Here is a 23,891-nt window from a genome sequence, read left to right on the forward strand (position 1 = left end):
CTTGACCTTTCTCCAATTCTGTGAGCTATTCCCCGTCTTATAAATAATCTTTCTGTGTTTCAGTTTTCCAAGTAACATGCCTAATGTTACATAGTCTATAAGGAATAGAACTAGGATTTAATAAATGAACGAATGCTTGATTCTTTCATTCTTTCAACAAATGCTATTAAACACCTGCTTTTTGCAATATTGGAACTCAAATCTGTCCAATTGTAAAGCTCATATTCTAAATTTTTGTTTTCATGTATTTATTTTTGTGCATTGTAATGTTTTAAAAACAAATTTAAAAAATCTCACATGGCTTTCAAAGATGATAATTTGAGGCACCTGAGTAGGACTCAGGTGGTCACCACTGCTCCTCAGGACAGGTGTCCCCGAGCATTCACACTGGGAGACATCCAGAACAGAGTCTGGAACTGGTGAAGACTGCAAAAATAATGCCTTTCAAATGATTTATATAACATAAAGTAGTCACTCGTTATTGAGCAACAGTGATAGGCCTTTTCCTCCTTTGTAAAAACATTTTTATTTATATATTTTTAAATTACTTTATTGTTCAATTACAGTTGTCTGCATTTTCTCCCCACCACTCCCCTCCACCCTAACCAAATCCACCTCCCTCCCTTACTTCCCCCCTCCCCCTTGGTTTTGTCCATGACATTTTTAATTAAAAATTCAAAGTGTACTGTAGGTGAATCACAGTGTGTCAGAAAAAGATAAAAAATGAAAGAAAATACAGAGATATTCCTTTCATTTTCCTATTTATTGGCTATAGAAATTCTATGAACAAGAAAAAAAGTGTTTTAACACTAAGTACCTACATTCAACTCTTATTTAAATTATTAGACTGTTCATGTGAGATCTGTTAAATTAATTAAACAAGGAGGCCATTAGGCTGAGGTGGATCTGATACCTTAGCAGCCCATGTAAACAAACCAAACTCTAAGCCTATAAGCGCCTTAAGGTTAGGAAATCGAGCCCTAAGGACAGCCAAGGACCAACAGCCACCCAGGCTTTTCCAAACAACGCAACCACTTAAGCTATAGCCAATGCAATAATTTTCTCACTTTGCTTCCACCTCTTCTCTATCAAAGTCTTTCCCCTAGCTCCTGGTGAAGTACTCTTAATGACTTGGGATTTGGTACTGCCCTATTTGAGTTGATTTTTACTCAACTGAACTCTTAAAATTATCGTTATGCCACTTTTAACAGTCAGTGGTCTCTAACTCAATTCTCTTTTCTATGGACTTGCTGATTAAGTGAAATGAAGCTCATTCCTATTTAAAGTCTATCTAATTAAACTATGGCCAGTGTGGCTTACTTGGTTGGGATGCTGTCCTAAAAACCAAAAGGTCATGGGTTTGATTCCCAGTCAGAGCACATGCCTATATTGCAGATTTGGTTCCCAGTTGGGGCACCGGTGAGAAGAGACTAATTAATGTTTCTTTCTCTCTCTCTCTCTCTCCCCTCACCTCTCTCTAAAATCAATTAGCATGTCCTCAGATGAGGGTTAAAAAAAAGTCATTTAGAACTAAATATAAAGAATGAATTGCTAAAGGGAAATGTGTTATATTTTCAAAGTATATTTTAGTATCAGTGTTGCAGGTGAAAATAAGTTAGTAAAGTGTATACTTACTAAGCTTTTAAGCAGAAAATGTTGACCTCATGAAAGTTGCCTGGGTATTTCTATAGTAAAAATAAATTGATAAATTAATAGAATATTTATTTTTGGACAGTATTTGTTGCATTATACCCTATTGCTCACCAATGATCTTTTCAGTAGCACATAAACACACAGATGTTAATTGCAACAATTAAAAATATTCTCATATAAAGAAAGATGAATGCATACCTCTGTATTACTCATTAACTCTCACATACATTTATATGCATGTTTACTTTGGATAATATAGAAGAATTTACTAATGTTGATAAGTGATTTAACAGGTTAATAGGTTAATATTTATGTTAACATTTTAACTTTCTGGTTATCTGTTTTCTTCACAAATGGTTAAAATAGCTTTTAAAATATTTTAGTGCTTCATAAAGATAAAACAGGAACAATTAAGTAATAAATAGATTAAAGATTAATCCTGTAGGCAAATGGATGTATTTATGATCAATATGTACCTCAATATTTTTTCTAAGAAATGAGTCACATTCATAGAAACAGAGAAGATGGTTTTCTTGCATCTGTCCCGTTTGACGCCAAGACAATCCGCCCCCAGTGCCTACCCTGGGAATAAGCACACCTGACCTGTGAAGCTGGCTCTCTTCTTTCTTCGTTGTTCCATGTGCATGCTGACAAGTAGAGGGGAAACTATATACAGCTGAAAAATTGAAGACATGTACTCCTGGTAGGACTGCTGGCGAGGATTCAATATATAATTATTTGTGGAACTAATAATGAGTGAAGATTAAAAAGAAAATATTTTAGTATGTAACACTATATGCTCTTACAATGTGAGTAAAGACAATTATTTTAAAAAATAAGGAGGAGAATGGGGAGAACAAGTGAAAAAATAATTGCTTTTGCAAGAATATTATTGGTGGTTATAGTATTATAATTGTGATCCTGAGATAATTATGCAGGTGACATGGAATAAAGGAAATGAGAAATTATGGGATATTTTAATTCTATGATTCACTGTGTCCTCAACAACTAGGGTTCCCAATGTGTAAGGAGATACAGATAAAATGTAAAACAAACTACGTAAAAACAATCTGTGTTATAAAATTGGTGTAGGAAGCATCAGCATAATCGTGCTCATGAGATACTTTAATATGCAGGTACATAAAATGTATTAGCTCTGTCACTAAAAAGGTTGCATTAACTCTGTCCACTGAAAAGATCTAGAACAATGATCCACCCAGTTGCAATGAGCAAACCAAATATTATATGCCTCCCAATGGGAAAAAAAAAAAAACAGAAAAAAACACCTGCTGTCTTGCAAAAGGGATCAAATCCGAGGTACGTTTGGGATCAAGGTATGTTTGAGTTTGGCTTTGACACGTGCTCTGCACAAGTGGAACAGTGTACTAACTGTCTGGAAACATGGTGCTGAAGGTTTTGTAAAGCTAGAATAAATACTCGGAAGCCATTCTTATGCTGTGGCTAATACAATAAAAATTAATGAGTTGCATGTTAACGGAAATAGCAGAGGTCTGAGGTACAAACCATTAGAAATCATCAAGAATCAAAACATGGCTAAATAATAATAAAGGAGATCCACTGCAAATCCCAGATAAAGTGTAAGAGACATTTAAGAGAAGTAATAAGATCTTGGGAGTCATATAAGGAGAAGGTTTAAAGTAGCAAACTTTTTGAGGTATCAGTTTTCAGCCAAAAACCTAAAACTACAAGATATGATCATCAGTTCCACAGTTTTATAATGTGAAATGTGAATAATAATTCCACCTTAAAGTTGAAAAAACCAACAAAAAAATGCTGGAAACTTCATTCATACTTCAAATTTATATAACCGCAAAACAACTTTTGCAAATGTATATTGCGCAATTATTAACATCCTCATTTTCCAAAGAAGAAAAATTGTTTCACAGAGATATCAGGTGACTTTGGAAATCCCAGTTATTTGATGGAAATGAGAATGAAGCCAGTTTTTTAAAAATTATCATCATCAGGGTCTATTTTTTAAGACTAATCTATCTCTATGCTTTAACATCAATATTTAGAATATTGAATAATTCTCTTATGTGATGTATCCATTATCAGTGTTCCTTTAAGAAGAAACTGCAAATTCACGGGTTGATTCTGTTTTGAGAAACTTCAGAGCAAGATGGACAATAGAGGGTGCCCTCCACTTTGAGCACAAGACGAGTGCATTGACTAATCATTTCCTGAGCCATTACTAAATGATGCTTCATAAAATTCTTGGCAATTGAGTCTTTTAAACTGCAACAGATGTGAAATGGTGAGTAATATACGAACTTATTTTTCTCCCTAAAGGCAGTTGTGATTCAAATCATCAAACTCAAATCAAAGGCAAACTGACTATACTTAATTAAATTCTGATGCCAATGGAAAGCCTTGTATGATATCTGGAGATGTTAACGAAGAAACCTTTGCAGAATGAAATCAGCAGGTACTTGGTGTTATCTGATTCCAAGTCAAGAGTGAGGGGCACAAGTAGTGAGAAAACCTTTATGCTGATAGTAACAGCTGACTTCCAGGGACATGTCATTTTTAACAAACAGTGCCTTGGCTAATTGCTTGTTTTAGATTTTTCCACGGAGCAATTACAGATTCCCCATACAATTTATTAGGGAAACATTTAGCTAAACCCTCCTAGACTTTTCAGTGAAAGAACAATAAAAGGCATTACCTTTTGGCACGTAGGTTGAACAAAATGCTTTCAGCCAAGTTATACTATATTTACAATAAACTAATTTCTCACAACGGATCAAAGTCCTCACGTAGGGAAGAAAATAATGGACCACTTTCAATATAGTTTGCAACAGATGCTTTCACAATCAAAATGAAGCTAGAATCCACAGGTTTCAAATGAAGAACTTATTTGAAAATAATGTGAACAGTTGGCAAACTTCCTATGTCCCCAAGAGATACAAGCTGAGAAGTCTATTGGAGCATTGGTGCATCCCTCCTCACCCTCCTACCACCACCACCATCCTCCTAATGTGCACGTGCATGCACGCAGAAACACAGAGAACTGGGCTCTTTAAAACCTACTAGACTCCATGTGGTCTGTCCAGAAAAAATCCAGCCATTGTTAATATAATGAGAATCATTTGCAGTGACATTGATGTAACCTGGCAACCAAGGAGAGGGGACTGGAATGAGCATGCATGAACAATGATGACTCCACTGTACCAGTCAGTTGGCGGCTGTAAACACTGTTGAGTGAGCATGTGTACTGTGTGGCTGTCGCATTCAAAGTCACTGAGCGAGTAGAGCAATGAATTTGCATCAAATTTTGCATTAAGCTTGAACATTCCTCCTTGGAAACTACTCAGATAATCAGAAGGCTGAAGTTATGGGCAACTGGTAACTGACAGCTTCATCACAACATAACTGCTCCTGTGTCATGTCTCATGAAGAGTTTTTGGTGAGACATCAAGTCACCCAGGTGACTGAGGCCCCATATAGCTCAGATTTGGGGCCCTGTGACTTCCAGCTTTTCCCAAAACTAAAATCACCTTTGTAAGGGAAGAGATTTCAGACCATTGATGAGTTTCAGGAAAATCTGACAGAGCAGCTGATTGTGATTGGGAGAACTAACTGTATGAGGTCCCAAGGTGCCTACTTTGAAGGGGACTGAGGTGTCATTGTCCTATGTACAATGTTTCTTGTATCTTGTGTCTTCTTCAATAAATGTCTCTATTTTTCATATTACATAGCTGGATACTTTGTGGACAGACCTCCTATGACCAATACTTGATCTTCTGAGAACTTGCTCAGAACTCCTGAGATCAGTTGTTTTATCTAAGTACATAAATGTTATATTACAGATTATGTCAAAACAAGCCTATTTCCACCTTCCGACCCTTTTGCTTTATATTCAATGTCAGTGAATGAATTTGTTTTATTAATTTCAGGTTCCTTCAGACATATAACTTTATATACCAGAGATATAAGTATTGCACCAGGAAACAAGAGCAGAAGTTCTCAACCTCTACATGAGTAGGAGTTTTTTTGAGTATCAAAAACTTAGAGATTCTGATCATGATAATAGTTGTACTGTCACTGTCAGGTGACTAAGGAATTACAGTGATGACAAATAGTTCATAAGGATCCAGTTTTATTTTTTACTGATTTGTATTTTTTCATTAATCAGCACCTATGAACACTTGAAATAATAATGTTATAATATTTATTTCATAATGATGACATTTATACCCATAAAAATTTGCAAATAATATAAAATAAATACCCTTCTACCCTTTACATTTTGCATCCTAAACTCAAGAACAGCAGCACTATTCTCCAGAGAGTTATTTTTGTCTTAAGATCTTTCATGTCTCAGAAGAGAATTCAATGCAGACATAAGCATTATTGCCAGAAGCAAGGCTATTTTCTCATTCAAGTTCAGTGGATCCACCAAGCTTCCTACAAACTAAGCTGAAACCAGCCAGGTGATCCTTTTTGATTCTTCAAACATACTATTTCTCTTTTCTCACTAATAACAACTAATTATATGCATCATTAATTTAGTAGCCCAAACTAGACACCTGGACACATCTGAGGTCTCTTGACCCATTCCATCTATCTCCATTACCTCTATTCCAGGTAAGCCCCTATTTTCTCTCCGGAACAATTGCTAGAAACTTTGGTCACATTGCTGCCTGAGTTACCTTCCTAGGCCCAGGCGGCCTGCAGTCACAAAGCCCAACTCATACTCACCTGCGTCTTCCCGCTCTACCTCTCCTTCCTTCTCACTACCTACCTCACGTCTTAGCTATCTATGAGCACCGAAGACTAGAAACAAATGTAACATCTTCTTTGAGGTTGCCTCAATATCTCTAAAACTATTTGCTCTTATGCAGTTTACATTTAATGTCACCTAAGCAAATCATTTTAAAACAATGTAATATCTCTGATTATAGTTTGTAGCCAAACAGGGCAGGGACTATATCGCAATTACTGCAGTCTATTCAATATATACATTTCCTTAGTTACCAGCAAACGTCTCCTGTATCAAAATCTTTTAATAGTTCTCCCAGGTTGTACAAAATCAAGTTCAAGGACCTTAAATGTATCAAAACTACAAATAAGTGGCCCCGGACCAATCTTTTCACTCACACCTCTCTATCATTACCTTTCACTCGCCTACTATTTTACCAGTAACTAGCAGATATTTCAGAAACATAGCTTTTTCTGCCTTTCAAATTTAGTTTTCCTTCCACAGAATGCTGTCATCATTCAGTTTGTACATTTTGCTGTGATATTCTTCCGTCCTGATCCCTCTTCCACTCCCTAATATTTCTGACTGTTGGAATCCTCCTCCTCTTTTATACACAATTAAAACCTCACTTATTCTGTGGAACCATCTTGGATTTACCCATAAGAATTAGTTGTTTTTTTCTCTAGTGTCTCAGAATAGTTCACAGCTAGTTTGTTTAAAGCAGAAAACACAGGCTAGTCTATGCCTTGCGTGGTAACGAAGAGAGCCTGAGATCCCAGCTGTTATCCCCACATGTTTATCTCTTGCTGACAAAAACCTGGGCCTGGAACTTCCCAGGACATCTATTCTCCAGGAAATGAGTTCATTTGTCACCAGTTGCTTTCACAGTGTGTCTCTACCATGGCAACATGAGGCCTTCCCAGTCACCGCTAGAGGGGAAAAGAAGCTGAGGGTCGTGCTGGGGCTTTCCATGCTCACCCCATGGACAGAATTAGTCACAGGGTCCAATTTCGTGCACAAGGGCCTCCAAAAGAGAGGATGACTGGATATTAGTGAGCACTCATACTCATTACCAGAGAGACTTGTTTGCATTATAGACATTTATATATTTACTTGCCTCTTTTGCTTGACTACAAGTTCCTTGAGGGAAAAAACATTATCTTCTTTATTTCTGAACCCTGGAAAGTCAGCCAGTACCATGTGCTGAGTATGACACCAATGAGTTATGGTTAGACTGAATTAAATCTCAAGAGGTATAAGGCTGTGCCTACCTTTGAGGAGAAGAAACAAATCGTGTCCTCCAACTTCCTTAGCACGTTACATTTACACCGTCATAAAAAGGAAGCTATAAGTTTAAGGGCGTCAGCAAGGACTATGAAGCCAGACTTCCCAGCTGCAAATCCTGGCACTCTTACTTAGCTGTATAGCTTTGGGAAATTATTCAACATACCTGTTCACCAGTTTCCTGAAAAGGTTGCTACAGCATTGTATAAGTTAATCCATGTAAAATATTAGAATAGTGCCTAAACTGTAAGTACCTAACGCCTCATATATGGTTATTCATTTATTGCATGAATAAGACTCCCATGTTTTCCCATTGTTTTTAGGGAAAAAGCCCAAGTTCTTTTCATGTTCTACCGGGATCTATGTGACCTGGCCCTTGGCAACCTCACGAACCTCACTGTCTACTATTTCTCTCTTTATTAATGATGTTTCAATAATTTCAACCTTTTTTCTGTTTAGCTTTGGTTTTCTGTTTGATCATTCCAAGTTAGCTTCTGCTTTCAGGCTTTTGAATGTACTGTTTCCCAAATTACAGCAATATCTCCCCAAAAAACACAGATTGGCCCCTTTGTATCTGTAATTGAATGTCTTGTCATCAGAGAGTTTCCCTGATCACTTCATCTAAGTTGCCAAACACTTTACTCAGTCACCCTCCAGCACATCTCCTTGTGTCCACAGCACTCCCCAGGACCTGGAACTATTAAGTTGTGAGATCAGGAACATTTTCTGTCTTCTCAATACTATGAAGTTGCTTAATAAAGACAAGTAGAAATGATTGGTTGAGTCATTTATTTACTAGTTATTTTTGGACTTTACCATGCATCCTTCCAGATGTGAAGACTAAGACATGGCTGATGTTTAGAAACTGTGGCTGAAGGCTAGATCAGACCTACTGCACGCGAACTGCGGGTGCCCTGGCCTACCACACATTCATGCGAAAGAGCCTCGCCCTCGTATCGGAGGAGTTCGCAACGCTCAACACTTCTGTTCCGTCTTGAACATTAAAGAGTGCCAGCACTTACCACATGAAATACAACAATGGTTTTGCTACTCTATGAAAATTTAGGTTCTGCAGATAACTTACAGTGCATAGGAGGCCCAAGGTAGGAATCACATGACACCTAAAGACAGAAAGCTTCAGAGAAATCACTCCAAATTTATTACATATTCAACCAAGTTCATTCTGTATACTTTATGACATAAAGGCTTTTATATGATTCAGTGGCCCTTATTTTTAAAAATAGTAATTATGTAAACATGTCAGTAATATAATGTGTCTAATGAAAAAGTCCAAATTACTCAATTTAAATAGAGACATTTTTATGTTTATCCGTTAAATCTACATCTGTCTCATATATTAAAATATAAAACTTATGAGGATTAAAAAGTGATAAATACTAGCTCAAGACTGCTGAAAAGATGACCATATGTAGTATAGGAGAAAGTGCCCTGAACTAAAAATTGGGTGACTTGATTGTTTACCCTGAAATTGCCCACCACGGCTTGTTTATGAAATGGCTAGACGGTCCTTAAGGTCACTGCACAGCCACAAATCCATAGTAGCAGCGTCCACCATTCATTGAAAATTTGCTAGACTACTACTAACATTTAATTCTTAATATAGAATTTTTATAGATGCCATTTTCTTTTTTTATTTAATCTTTATTGTAATTTTTTCCATTACCATTTAGTCCCCTTATACTCCCCTCCCACACCCCTGCAATCAATCACCACACTGTTGTCCATGTCCATGAGTCCTTTTCCATTTTCATAGGATTTTTGCATGTTCCCTTTATTCCTTACACAGGCCCTATGAGGTAGATGCTATCATTACCATCCCCATTTTACAGAGAGAAAATCAAAGCGCAGAGAGTGAAGGCAGTTTGTCCAAAGTCACACGGCTCTCACTCGCTTAAGACTCAGCGTGGCTGCAGTGCCTGCGCTCTCCATCACTATGCTCCACTCCCTTGCTAAGCACTTCATCCGCATTATCTTACTTAATATAAAACATTGTGGTGGCTCCAACTGCAAGTCCTAGCATAGCCAACTAAAATTGGCTGAAACAATAAGCGCATGTATTATCTTATGTAAAAGAAGTTTTCTGGGCTGGTGATGTCATCAGAGGCTCAGGCTCTCCGTCTTTCTGCTCTGCTGTTCTCTGTGGGTCAGCGACCCCTCCCTTACAGTCACACGCATGAAGCGATGCAGACTTCACTCTTGGGAGTGACCATACTCAGCAAAGAAGACCAGCACTTTTGTCCGTGAATGTATTTTGAAGTGCTGGGTGGGAGGGGGAAACTTTTCTCAGAAGATATTCTGGTATTTTTCTCAGTCCAAGTGACCAGGACTGGGTTCATCTGACCCTAATCTGACTAGAGGAGAACAGAGAAAGTGAGGACCTGTCTTGGGAGCCTCTAGAGTGAGAGACCGCCTGACAGGAAAGGTGTGTGTGTGTCAGAGAGAGCAGGAGCACGTGCGGTATGGAGGGAGTCGAGCTGGAGGAAAATGGATGGCCATGGGTAAGAAGTGATCAGCATCCTTGCCATAAACAAGGATGACTGTCCTTTCTTTCCAGATGAGAAAAAAGACACAGAGAAGTTAAAAATTTACTCTAAGTTGCTTAATTAGTAAGGGACAATGTTGGATTCAAATGCAGAGTATGGTGTTACAGTGGAAACTCTAACCGCCATGCCTACTGACTCCACAGTAACACGTAATCTTGCCACGCTGTTTGGGTGAGTTTCTGGTCTGTGACTCCTGGGTTGGTTTGTAAGTTGGTATCTTCATGTTATATTCAGCTTCCTTTTCTCATAAAAGTTATCTTACCTTTAATGGCTACAAGGTACTTAGGCTACATGTTGTTAATATATTATTCAACTATGGTTCTTGATATTTTTGAATTCTTAAAATCATATTCTATAGGAACTTAGAGAAAAGGTACAAGAAAAGCTCTTTTTGAAGACTCAGTTGAGCACTGTCTGTGTAACCACGACTGACATATCCTTTTAATTCTTAAAGGAAAACTGCATAACGTGAAACTGCATAGATGCTTAAAATAAAATTTTATATTTGTTTATTCTGAAATGTAACCATATTAGCCCTGACTGGTGCGGCTCAGTGGGATGAGTGTCTTATTGCAGATCGAAGGTCTCTGGTTCGATTCCTAGTCAGGGCATGTGCCTGGGTTGCTGGCCAGGTGCCGCATGGGGGCAGGCGAGAGAGAACTGATCCATGTTTCTCTGGTATATTGATGTTTCTTTCCCTCTCTTCCCCTCTTTCTAAAATAAATAAAATCTTTTTAAAAATGTAACCATATTAAAAAACCATACCATAAGCTGTCATCCTAACTTAGAATGTAAGTTCAGTTCCTCTCAAACCTTTCTTTAAAGTGTTACATAATTGAAATTATAACTTATTTAGCATGTAATGTTTATTTTTACTTAACATTGTAATAAAATTAATCTTATGCTTGCTATATGTGCTTTGAAATCTCAATATGCAATTTTCATCCATTAGATGCATTTTACTAAATCACTCCCTGGGGCTGAACACTCAGTGTTTTCCATTGTTTTGCTATTATAAGAAGTAATGTGTGACATTCATCTCTATGAATATTTTGAATTATTTTCTTCTATTACATTCCCAGAAGTGGGATGACTAAGTCCAAGAATATGAAGGTTGTTTTTTTTTTTTTTTTTTTTCTCTTCAAGGATTCTGCCAAGGAGCTTTCCAAAAAGATGGGGTCAATTGCAGCACGATCAGTAATGTATGGGAGAGCTAACTCTCCTTTGCTCTCACCCTCAGTGGAAAATACATTTCCAAGTTGATGCAATAAAATGAGCTTTTACTTTGTGATGAAAGAGAGATTAAGAGAGAGAACTATATATTCCAAGCACCCTGACAAGGGCTTACAGTTTACAGGATACAAATTAAATGCAAATAAGTATTGACAAAATAGTACAGTAGACGGAGAGTTGACAGAGAAACCATGTAGTGAGAGAAATGTATCCTGACTATTGTGGAATCTTGGAAAGGGCAACAGCACTTGAAATACCTCTTTAAAGAGTAAGGAGAAGAAAGGTAGGTGAAGAGGGCATGGAAGTTATAGGCACAAGCAAGAGCACAGAGGATTGAAATGGCAAAGGTACTTGCTAAACTCAGGCAGTTTGAAGTTACAGGAAAATCAAGTGGGAGTCGGGGAATGGGAGAGAGAATCCTGAGAAGTACAAGGTCTTGGAATGTGTTATACGTGTGACATAATAGGAGGTGTAGGTTTAATCCTGTAGGTTATGGCAGACCACTGTGAGGTTTTATGAAAAGGAGGGGTAGTGATACAAAGTTCTTTAAACCAGTCTTTTTCAACTGTAGCCTGGAACATTGGCATCAGCATCACCTGGGAACATTAAAATGCAAATTCTCACATCCCCCAGGGGACTTACTAGGTGAAAATTCCAGGAGTGGGGCCCAGCAATCTATATTTTATTAATAAACCCTGCTGGTGAATCTGATGCTCAGTAACGTTTGGGAACCATGGCCTCAGACTGACATTCTGGCAGCTGGGTGGAAGGTGCTTTGGTTGGGTAAGTCTGAGTGCAGGCAGATCAGTCAGGAGGCTGTTGCAAAGGTCAAGTGGAGAAGTGACATGTCCTGAGCTTGAGCAGTGAAATTGAAACTGATCAAAGATGAGTTTATGTAGAAAAAGTATGCAGTTCGAGAACTTCTGACTGAAGACAGAATCCTGGGATATACAAATTCTAAAAAGGCAGGCTGTAGAAGCACTTTCAAGAAAGAGAAAAGATAGAGTCAGGAAGGTGAGTGTTGTGGATGCCAAAGGAGTAGAGCTTTAAGAGAGTCAGATGGAGAACTGTAGCCCGAAAATATAGACAAACAAGTATCTAGATTTTCAATGAGGGCACCATTTTTAACCTTAGAGAAAGTAGTGTAGTATAAGTCTGAATATGGACCCAGACTGAAGAAAGATAAAGAGGAAATAAGATTTGAAAAAATACAAGAAATTGTGGTGCACTACTACTGTGGAGAATGCTGAATATAAAAAAATAGGAGGTAGGACCTGAGGTCTACAAATATTTTCTGCAAAGGCCAAATAGTAATATTTTAGGCTTGTGGGCATATGGTCTCTACGACAAAGATGAAACTTGTAGGGTAGGGCAAGAAGCAGCCAGAGGCAATGTGTAAATGAGTGGGCATGGCTCTTCCCAATAAACTTTTATAAAAACAAGTGGTGCTGGTGAGCCAATGATCCCTGGGCTAGACAATTGCTGCCAGAATTAAGGGGTTTTTTCTTCTTTTATTTGTTTGGTGGTGTTGTTTTTTTAAGGCAGACAAGTAATGCACATATGTACAGGCTGAAAGGAAATAGTATGTAAAAGATATGAGAAGATACAATTATTCTTTAATTTGACAATATTTATTGAACCCCTACTATGTTCCAAGCATTGTTCCTGGCACTGAGAGCTTCAGAAATAAACCAGAGAGACAAGGCCATTGCTCTCAAGGAAGTAAAACATGAGTCAGTAGCCCTGGCTGGTGTGGCTCAGTGGATTGAACACCAGCCTGTGAACCAAAGGGCTGCTGGTTGGATTCCCAGTCAGGGCACAAGTTTCAGTTGTGGGCCAGGTCCCCAGTTGGGGGCACATGAGAGACAACCACACATTGATGTTTCTCTCCCTCTCTTTCTCTTTCCCTTCCCCTCTGTCTAAAAATAAATAAATAAATAAACAGGTCGATAAATAATACAGAAATGAGGCACAGTAGAGGGTAATCGCCATGAGGAACAGTACACCAAGGTGATGTGACGCAAGTGCCAGCTGGGTTATTCTATGTTCACAATGAGGAAAGGCCTTTCTGAGGTCCTTGCGCTTAAGCCTTAACTGGAATGGGATAGAGAGAGGTTCTGACTAGCAGGACAAATCCCTAATGAGACAAGAGCAGAGAGGTCAATGGGATGAGCCGAATTTAAGTGGAAGAGAACTACTCGCTATATCAGACAAAGAATAGGTAGAAAAGTTGGGCATATATTTTCTTTAAGGTCCCAGATGGAGGCAGCAGGAGGTTGAAGATTCATCACGAGATTTCATACTGAGCTAAAACACAAGTTTATTCAACTATGGTGGTTAGCAAAGAGTCAAACAGAGGGTTTGGATCAAATAGTGAGTAATTAAGGGGGAAAGGAGAAGGAAATTCACTGGAGTCAAATAAAGAACTGGAAGGTGGCAGTGGAGGCCCATCCATATTGGAGATATCTGTGAGGAATGTCGGCCCGCAGGAACGTTGCCAACACTTTCAGGAAGAGGTATTTGCAGCGTGTTCTGCAGAGCATGTGGTATACTTCAGACACACTTAATCCTGCCTAAAGAATTACATCTAACTTGTATTTGAAGATCCAATGGTATAGAGCACAGCTTTTCCAGAGAGATGAGCTCACTCAAGAGAATATATTTCAGGAGATGCATTTAAAGACTAGGAACTATGGAAGCAATTTGTACAACATCACCTAGTTTGATCAATCACCATTATTAAAAGACAATGGAATGGAAGAGCTATACGTTATTTTTTAAATACACATAAAACTGCTGCAGGACACTGCAGCCAGTGCCACAGGGCAGAGGGGGTGGCAATACGTGTCTGAGAAGGGGCAGCCTGGAACACTCACAAAATCTAAGAAAGAGGAGAGTCAGAACAGGCCCAGAGTCTGGCAAACAAACTAAGGTGGGAAAGTAGGGTTAGTCAGCTGGATAGAACCCAGGGTTTCTAAACCCAGGGGTTATCTGGGTGGGAAAAGAAACATGGAAACCCTGATCCTGGAACCCACTTCCTTGTCTAAGTGGACCGTCAGAGTTGAGTCTGAGATAGATTGTTACATCCTAGAATTTTTGCTTCAAGAAACTCGTAGATGAGGTTTTACTTCCCCAAGTGCTAACTTGCAAGGATCTGGCAAGAAAATTCTGGGGACAAATTCTAAGGAAAAGTTGAAACAAAATGTTGGACATAACATCAAAATAAGCCAACAATCTGATCAGTTAAAGAAGGAGAATTCAAAAATTAAGCCAAAGAGAAATGAGACAAAGAAAAATGTTTTGAGTTGAGGATGGTAAAATATAAAACAGTTACATTCTGTGCCAGTGAGAGTAGAGAAACTGTGGATTGTTCTGGAATGCTCAGTTCTTGATGTTACTAGGGAGGTGGCCCTGACAGTGTGTAAGTGGATCCGGGAGGCATCCTGACCTGTCTGGCATGGTAGACTGACGGACATGTTGGTTTCACCGTGCAAGGGGTATTTCCTCTCTCAGTCATAGAGAAGCCAGACTTTATTTTTAAATTCAGCTGGTACATTAGATGAGAGCTATCCTCACACGGTTTTCATGACTGTTCCATGTTCCTAGGATTAGAGCTGACCATCCTGCCTTAGAAAGTGGGAATGAGCTTAGAACAAGGTGGTAAATGGCAATCAATCACAATTACCACATATTAAGACAGAATTACTGATTTTGGTAAGTATTTCTATTACTCCTAGAATTTTTTTAGTATTCCATGGAGATTTTCTGCCTATTCTAGAGTATATGTCATGTATTAAATTTTATTTATGTATCAGAGACAAAATAAAAAACCCACATGGTGTTATAGGTTTGATGCAATATATCAGTGTATCTCAAAATTTGTTCAATGGAATATTGCTACTGTGAGATATTAATGGACATAATGAAAAAAAGAATTCTATGATCAAAATTTAGGGTGAGTAGGGGAAGTAAAGGGATTGAATAGAGAAGGAACACACAGGTAAATACAACAGTAATAATAAGTTTTAGTTATTAATTGGGGATTATTCATGGTGTTTATTTTACTTTTTATATTTCATAATACAAATAGGTATTATGATTTTCCTTTGTATATTAAATATTATATACAAAAACTGTAATTTAAAAAATCATTACCTGGCCCAAAATGATTAAGCCAAGTTGGGCCCCAAAGTAACAAAGCAGCCTACTGGCCATTTAGGTGGTTGCTGATGACCAGTGTCCAGAAGGATGTTAAAAGCACAGAAGCTCATGCAGAGCCTGAAGGATGGTAGGACCTACAAATACCTGAGGCTGAATTTTCTCCCATTCCCAAGGGATGGAGGGATGGAGGACTCAAAGTCAGATCTAGGAATATTTCAATGAAATTAAGAAAAGTGGTATTTCACACACCTGGATTCATAGGCCAATATTCATATTTGATACAGGCTTTGCTTTTCAAAATAGTCAACTACTATAGACTAAATCCAATACCCAGTGATATAAAGTATTGAATTTGACTCAAGAATCCTAAGATCCATGTGCTTTCTGCATATTAACTTCTGCATCATCGTGGTGCATTACAATAATATGAATTACTGTTTGAATTACTGAACCTCTTCTTTTTGAAAACCGGAGATGTGTTCAGCCACAAAATGCTGGATTATCTGAGACACCAGATGTTTACTCAAAAGAACAGAAACCACAACAGAACTAAGTCACAAACATAGTAAGGAAGCCTTTGTAGTTATTATAAACACCAAAACTTCCGAACATGTCTCTTTTTATTGAGATATAATTGACATATACTATTACGTTGGTTTCAGGTGTACAACATAATAATTCAATATATGTATATATATTGTGAAGTAATCACCACAATAAGTCATGTTAATTTTCCTTACTATATAAATTTACAATTTTTTTTCTTATGATGAGAATTTTTAAGATCTACTCTCTTAGCAACTTCCAGCACAGATAGGACTTGAGGGTATTAAGATAAGTAAACTAAGTCAGGTAGAGAAAGACAAGTACCATATCATCTCACTTATATGTGGTATCTAAAAAAAAAGTCTTTATCATTCATTAAGTAGGAACACTCAGTACCCAGACTCCATGATGCAGTGGTTCTTAAAGTGTGGTTCTCCAGACCAGCAACATCAGCATCACCTAGGAAATTGTCAGAAATGCTAATTCTTAGGCTGCACCCAGACCTACTGAGTCCAAAATCTGAGGGTGGGGCCCAGCAATCTGTGTTTTATCAAACCCTCCATGTAATTCAGACACTCGTAAAGTGTGAGTCCTACTGCCCTAGAAGAATTGAGAGATCCACACACAAAGAATAACACTTTTCTGGTTACTTAGCCCAGGCATTTTGTGGTTTTTATACATCTTTATGCCTTTAAAGTTTCTCAATTAAGAAAGAATTTGTCCAGATGACTCATCCCAACAATGACCCTTAAAGTCTTGGCTATCCCTTACCTGTTTCACTTACCAAACATAAGACTGTGACAAGTGAGCCTCTCAGGAACCACTAAGAAGTATTCTGCAGAGAAGGGTAAACTCTGAAACTAATTTAACAGTAAATCAAGTGCTTGAGTGATTTTCCCAAAGCCTCAGAACTCTTCTGGGTAGAAGGAAAAAGATCTTATTTCTGTGTTTACTACAAGAGGTTAATATGAGTGTGGAATTTTTTTAATTGTTAATGTTCGGGGTTGGTGACAGGTGGAAGCACTGGGGTCATTTGGGAACAAAGATGAGACCAGCACAACATGGTACAACCTCCTCTCAAAAATGTTAAAGATTATCCAAAGCAAATATGAACATTCAGGTTTTTCCGTGTGTAAGGAAATCTCTCTTTCCCTCAGGGGCTCTGACTTCACAGAATAATTTATATAGAAAATCGAGGATTCTATGGGCAAAGGATACAAATTGTTTAAACTAGAGAAAGAATATGGATAAAAAAATTTTTGCCAAGAAAAGTCAGCTTCAAAGGATCTATAAAAAGGGACTCTTGGAATACTTGAAAAACTATTTTAATTTTTAAGAAGTTTTCAGAAGTTCTAAAGAACTCAGAAGTTTTAAAACCAAGATATGAGAAAGAAGCATGTGATTTGTAAAGATGAGGTAGCCAGAATCTGCAGATGAAGTGCAGAATAGTAGGCAGAATCTAAGTGATGTGAAAATTAATTATTCATTACTTTAAAACATCTCCATACTTTTAAATTTATCATTATTGAAAATATCATTGAATGTCAATGTGTGCTTGTGCTTTCCTTTCCCACCCAATAGACAAAGATAATGTAGAAATGGTCTTTATTTTCTATCACAAGACATTCAGAGAAAGGCTGTATCCAAGTGAATCTTTGCAAACTAAAGTGTATTGTCCAAAACTAAAATGCTATAACTGAGGGGTAAGTTTCTATATGATCTCAACGTCAGCTATATCACAGTCTTGTCAATAATAGGCCTTAAGTTCAAAGACACAAATATCAACCTCACTGACTATTATCAGAGCTGCCATCTTCTATGACTTGAGGATGACATTCTTCTTGCAGTCGTTTGAATAAACTTCCTGGAGCTAAACATCAGCATGGCCCTGAATTATTTAGAATGTCATAAAATTATAGGACATTAGACCTAGAAGTTTAAAATTCATCTAATGTAATGCACCCATTTTGTTGATGAAGAAACTGAGACTGCTGAAGTCACACAATTAGCAAGCAAAGTTAGAATTAAAGAACAGATTTTGTGACTCACATCCAAGAAAGACAAAGCCTGTATCTCTCTCTTCTGCCATAGCTTTTACTACTCTTTACCTTGCTCACTATGCTGTAGCACATTATGATGGCTAGATTCCAAGAACAAGGGTGCCTAGAGAATGAGCAGAGCCTCTATAGCCTTTTATGACCCACCTTCAGAAATCATAAAGAACCACTTCCACCAGGGACAAAAGCTCATCAGGGTTCGGAAGAAAAACTGAACCACAAAAGGCCCCACATAGCAACAGCAATCCTGAGAAAGAAGAACAAATTTGGAGGAATCTAACAACTAATAACACTAACAATGCTACCTAGTATCAAACTATACTGTAAGTCCATAGTAATCAAAACAGCATGGTACTGGCATAAAAACAGACACATGGATCACTGGAACAGAATAGGCAGCCCAGAAATAAACCCACACCTTTATAGTCAATTAATATTCAACAGAGGAGCAAGCACATACAATGAGCTAAAAATAGTTTATTCAATAAATGGTGTTGGGAAAATTGGTCAGATACATGCAAAAAAATGAAACTAGACTACCTTCCTATGCCACACATGAGAACTCAAAATGGATTAAAGACTTAAATGTTAGACCTGAAACCATAAAAATCCTTGAAGAAAACATAGGAAGTAAAATCTCAGACATGGCTCATACAAATTTTTATTTGGTATATCTCCCCAGGCAAGGGGAACAAAAGAAAAAAAAAATGGGACTTCATCAAACTAAAAAGTTTTTGCACAGCAAAGGGAATCATAAACAAAATAAAAAGACAACCTTCGAAATGGGAGAACATATTTGCCAATACATCTGATAAATGGTTAATATCCAAAATTTATAAAGAACTTATAAAACCCAACTCCAAAAACAACAAGCAATCCAATAAAAATGGGCAAGGGACCTGAATAGGCATCTCTCCAAAGAGGAGATACAGATGGCCAATAGACATATGAAAAGATGCTCAACATCATTAATCATCAGAGAAATGCAAATAAAACCACAATGAGGTACCATCTCACACTGGTCAGAATGGCTATCATCAATAAATCAACAAACAACAAGTGCTGGCGAGGATGTGGAGAAAAGGGAACTCTTTTGCACTGGTGGTGAGAATGCAGATTGGTGCAACCACTGTGGAAAACAGTATGGCAATACTTCAAAAAATTAAAAATGGAGCTGCCTTTTGACCCAGCAATCCCACTTCTGGGAATATATCAGAAGGAACCCAAAACACTAATTTGAAAGAACATAAGCACCCCCATGTTCATTGCAGCGTTATTTACAATCACCAAGATATGGAAGCAGCCCAAGTGTCTATCAGTTGATGAGTGGATAAAACAACAATGGGGCATTTACACGATGGAATACTACTCAGCCATCAAAAGAAGACAATTTTATCCTTTGCAGCAGTATGGATGGACCTGGAGAATATTGCGCTAAGTGAAATAAACCAGTCAGAAAAAGACAAATACCATATGATCTCAATTATATATGGAATCTAATGAACAAACTGAACTAACAAGCAAAACAGAGACGGACTCATAGACAGAGAGCAGGATGACAGCTTGTGGGGTGCGGGTTGTGGGTGGAGGGATCAAGCCAAAAGGAAAAAGGACTCATGAACATGGACAATAGTGTGGTGATTGTGGGGGAAGGGGGATAAATAGTAATGGGAAAAAAATACAATAATATAAATAAATAACCTGAGGATAAGGGGAGTGGCTAAAAAAGGAGAAGGAAAACATGACCAATCTCTTGATGGAAGGAGTATCATAGTCACATTGAAAGAGGAGCATAAGGAAAAGGAGATATTGTTGTGATCATCTTAAGAAAATTCAATCAGCCACAGATTGAATACATACATCTAATTTTGTACCCTCCTAAAACTTCACTAAAGCAATAATAAATTGATTTACCACCCAATGCATACACCCACAAACACAGGGAAAATGAAAGATGAAGCAACAGCAACAAAATTTTAGAAGCTGGAAAGCAGATGTTCAACTGGCACAAGACTTAACAGACCCCAGAAAAATGAATTTTAAACTAGCAACAAGGAATGCTAAAAATTCATCAGATTTCTAACACAGAATCCCCAAAAGTCTAAGGATATGGTAGTATCAGAAACCATTATAAGTGTGAGTAGAAAGAAAAAGCTAAAATAAGGAGGATTTTAAGTAGCAGTCAAATCTCTAGATTCCTTCCCCAGACTTAGACAGCCAAATGACTGCAGTGCTTGAGTGCTTTCCCAGTAATGGGGAGGCAAGCTCTCTTAAAGGAAAGAGCATGGGAGGCTTTGGACACCTCACAGGGGGAGGGCAGAGGAAACATGATAGAAAAAGAAGAGAATTAAGTATGAACACTGATGAGTAAGGGCTCCAGCCCTCCTCCCCTAGATGGCTTCCTAATAACTAGTGGCTAGGCACTCACCCTCTAGGCAGAGGACTTTCTCAGGGAATCTGACCACTTTGAGATAATGTATCCAGAGGTCATAAAACTAAAATGCCCAGCTACACCATCCTACTGTGATGTTCGCAGATGGCTATCCATTCATGTCTCCGCCCTTCCAATCGGCTTTTCCAGTCCTCTAGAAATACCAGATATCTTTGGAAACCCTGCAACATGGAAAGTAGGAAAAACAGAAAAAGCAACTTGGAGGAAATATACTGTGCAAGCGGGAGAGAGCTTTAACAATACATGTATTATTAATATCCACCGAGATACAAGAGAAAATACTGCAGCTGTGGAGAAAAAGAACAGGGATATTCTGAACCGATAGAGCTCTTACATGTAAAAATATGACAGAAGATGAGGTTTACCTTAACGCTCTCTAAAAAAAAGTAGAACAAAGTGCTAAGTAGATGGCAATGACTATCCGGTCATGTGACTTGCAACAAGGAGATAATGCATTTGAGCTGGTAAACTAAGAAACATAGATTTAATGAAATCATTTCAAATTAAAGCATAATAGAAATAAAAATTTGTCTGAACACCAATTCAAAAGGCAAGAATTCAAAGAAAATATTTATTTCATATGGCATAACAAAAAACAAGAACGGTGGCAAGAAATAATTTTAAATTAAAAACAAAAATAACAAGAAAATACAGAAGGTCCAATATTTTAAAAATTATATATTCCAGAAATGGAAAAGTAAATAAAAGGGGAAGAAAATGACAAGTAAAATAATTTTTAAAAAATTTCCCAAACTCTAGGAACATAAGTTTTCAGATTGAAAGATCCATTACATGTCCAGTGTAATAAATGCAAAGACCTGTATCACAGCACATCATTGTGATACTTCAGAACACTGAGGACAAAGAGAAGATTCAACAAGTTTGTAGGAAAAGAAAGAGAGAGAAAGAGAGTGAGAGAGAGAGACCCTAAAAAGGAATAGGAATTAAAATGCTTCAGGTTTTTGTCAGCATCAACACTTCAACTGGGAGCATTGAAAGCCAAAGAGAATTACTTTCAGATTTCTGATGGAAAACTGATGGAAAATTGGTAGAGAATTCTATATCAAGACAAACTACAAATAAGATAGAATAAAAGTCAAGACATTTTCATGCATGACTAAACCTCAAAAGTTGTACCTTCCTACATCCTTTCTCAAAGAGCTCCTAGGTAGCTATGCTCCACCAAATTAAAGTTGAAAAGGAAACAGACAAACAAAAAATAAATGCACAGGAAATGAGGAAAAAGGCATGTCCCCAAGATGGAAGTGACTGAAACTCCTTGGCAGCCGAGTAGCCAGGCATAGAGGGTAACCAGTCCAGACTGGAGCAGGTCAGAGGTCTCAAGGAAATGCTTCTGGAATACTAAATCAATAGAATGCTTGATGCACAAGAAAGTTTGTGAGTGACAATATTGTATGTGCATATAAACCTAGAAAAACTAGATAATTTTTCACTTCATAGAAAAATTAAAACTTGTCCCAGAAATGAAAAGTAACAGAGTTTACAAAATAGATCAGCTGTGACAAGTGTTTACATGGTCATAATAATGTAAGCAGTGAATATTGATCTATTCAAAATTAACGTATAACTTTAGTGGGAGATTGGAGAGAGGGGAAGGGTGGCCCTACTTGGTAGAGGTGATGGGAGAGCACTATTCCGCCAGGAATGATCACACCCCAGCATATTCAGAAATGTAAGCATTAAGGCGCATTTCCAAAGTGGCTTAACCATATGACGAGGAACTACCACCAGAACTTTGCTTCCTGAGTTCTCTATTATCTGGATCTGTGTTATTCCAGTAGGAATCATCTCTTTAAAAATCGAAGACATGAAGCGTTCTCTGCACTTGCACCTGCCAGGCCATGGGTCCACTGTCACCACCATGTCATGACCTCTAGGCAGTTCAACTAGGGGTCCTCCCACCGGCTTTGGAGGAGGTCAAGAAACAGCTTTTGTCCTAGTATGACCCTCAGGAGAAGGTGAACTCCACAGCTGGATCAAAGGTCTCAGGGGCCTGTCTACTGGTCCTGACTCCCAGAAGAGTGTGAAGGACGGAATTATCCTGTGCACACTCATGAATAAGCTGCAGCCGGGCTTGGTCCCCAAGATAGCCTGCTCTATGTAAAACTGGTGCCAGTGAGAAAACCTCTCCAACTTCATCAAGGCCATGGTCAGCTATGGCATGAATTCCGCAGACCTGTTCCAGGCCAATGACCTATTCCCGAGTGGAAAGTTGACAGAGGTGCAGGCGTCTCTTCTGGCTCTAGCAGGGAGGGCCAAGACCAAGGGGCTGCTCGGTGGCATGGTCATCAGCATCAAATACTCAGAGAAGCAGGAGTGGAACATTGATGATGCCACCGTGAAGATGGGCCAGCGTGTCATTGGGCTCCAGATGGGCACCAACAAGTGTGTCAACCAGTCAGACATGATGGCATATGGCACGAGAAGGCATCTGTACCACCCCAAGGACCACAGCCTGCTACCCATGGACCACTCCGCCATCAGCCTGAAATGGGCACCTCCAAATGTGCCAGCAAGATGGGCGGACAGCTCCCCGGAACCAGCAGTACATCTGTGACAGGAAGCTGGGAACTGACAAATATGACAACTCTCTGCAGATGGGCTGCATGCAGGACATGGGCCAGACTGGCCAGGTTTTGGCCTGGGCTCGCAGATATATGACCCCAAGTACTGCCCACTAGGCCCAGTGGCCTATGGGATCCCAGGGTCAGTTAGCAACTGCCCAAGCCCAGGGAAAGCCCTGGAGGACCCTCCTACTACCACCAAAAGGAGACAGGCTACTGTGGCCCTCCTTGCAAGGTGTCTCCCCACATCATCACTCCATCTGGGATTTCAGGTTTTTCTGTGTTTTCATTTTGTTTTTCTATATGTTCAAGTGCTTCCAGCTGAGGGTCTGTGAAGGCCAGACCAAAATGCATGTAGGGTGGGGGTCCCTGCCAGGGCCCATCCAGCTAGCAAATCTCCCAGCAGACTTTCAATCATGCTGTGGAGGGCAGAAGAAACCTGTGCGGGCAGGGAAACTGCCCCAGTTGATTCTGTCCGTCTTCCTTTTTCTCTGCTGATCAGTTTGTGGTTTCTGTACCCACAAAAGTTTCAGGCAATTTTAGCAAAACAAAAGTAATTTTTTTTTCAGGGGAATGTGGTGGGGATGGTGGAGGGGGGCAGTTCTTTGAAGTCCCCTGGGAGAGGGCCAG

The 23,891-nt window shown here is 38.6% G+C and overlaps 1 pseudogene; it reads left to right on the plus strand.

Annotated features, from left to right (window-relative positions):
• Positions 1–10,300: 10,300 nt before the first annotated feature.
• LOC112307193 (calponin-2 pseudogene) lies at positions 10,301–23,596 on the plus strand (annotated as a pseudogene).
• The last annotated feature ends 295 nt before the right edge of the window (positions 23,597–23,891 follow it).

The sequence above is a fragment of the Desmodus rotundus genome, chromosome 1 (assembly GCF_022682495.2).
Source record: "Desmodus rotundus isolate HL8 chromosome 1, HLdesRot8A.1, whole genome shotgun sequence".
Taxonomy (NCBI): domain Eukaryota; kingdom Metazoa; phylum Chordata; class Mammalia; order Chiroptera; family Phyllostomidae; genus Desmodus; species Desmodus rotundus.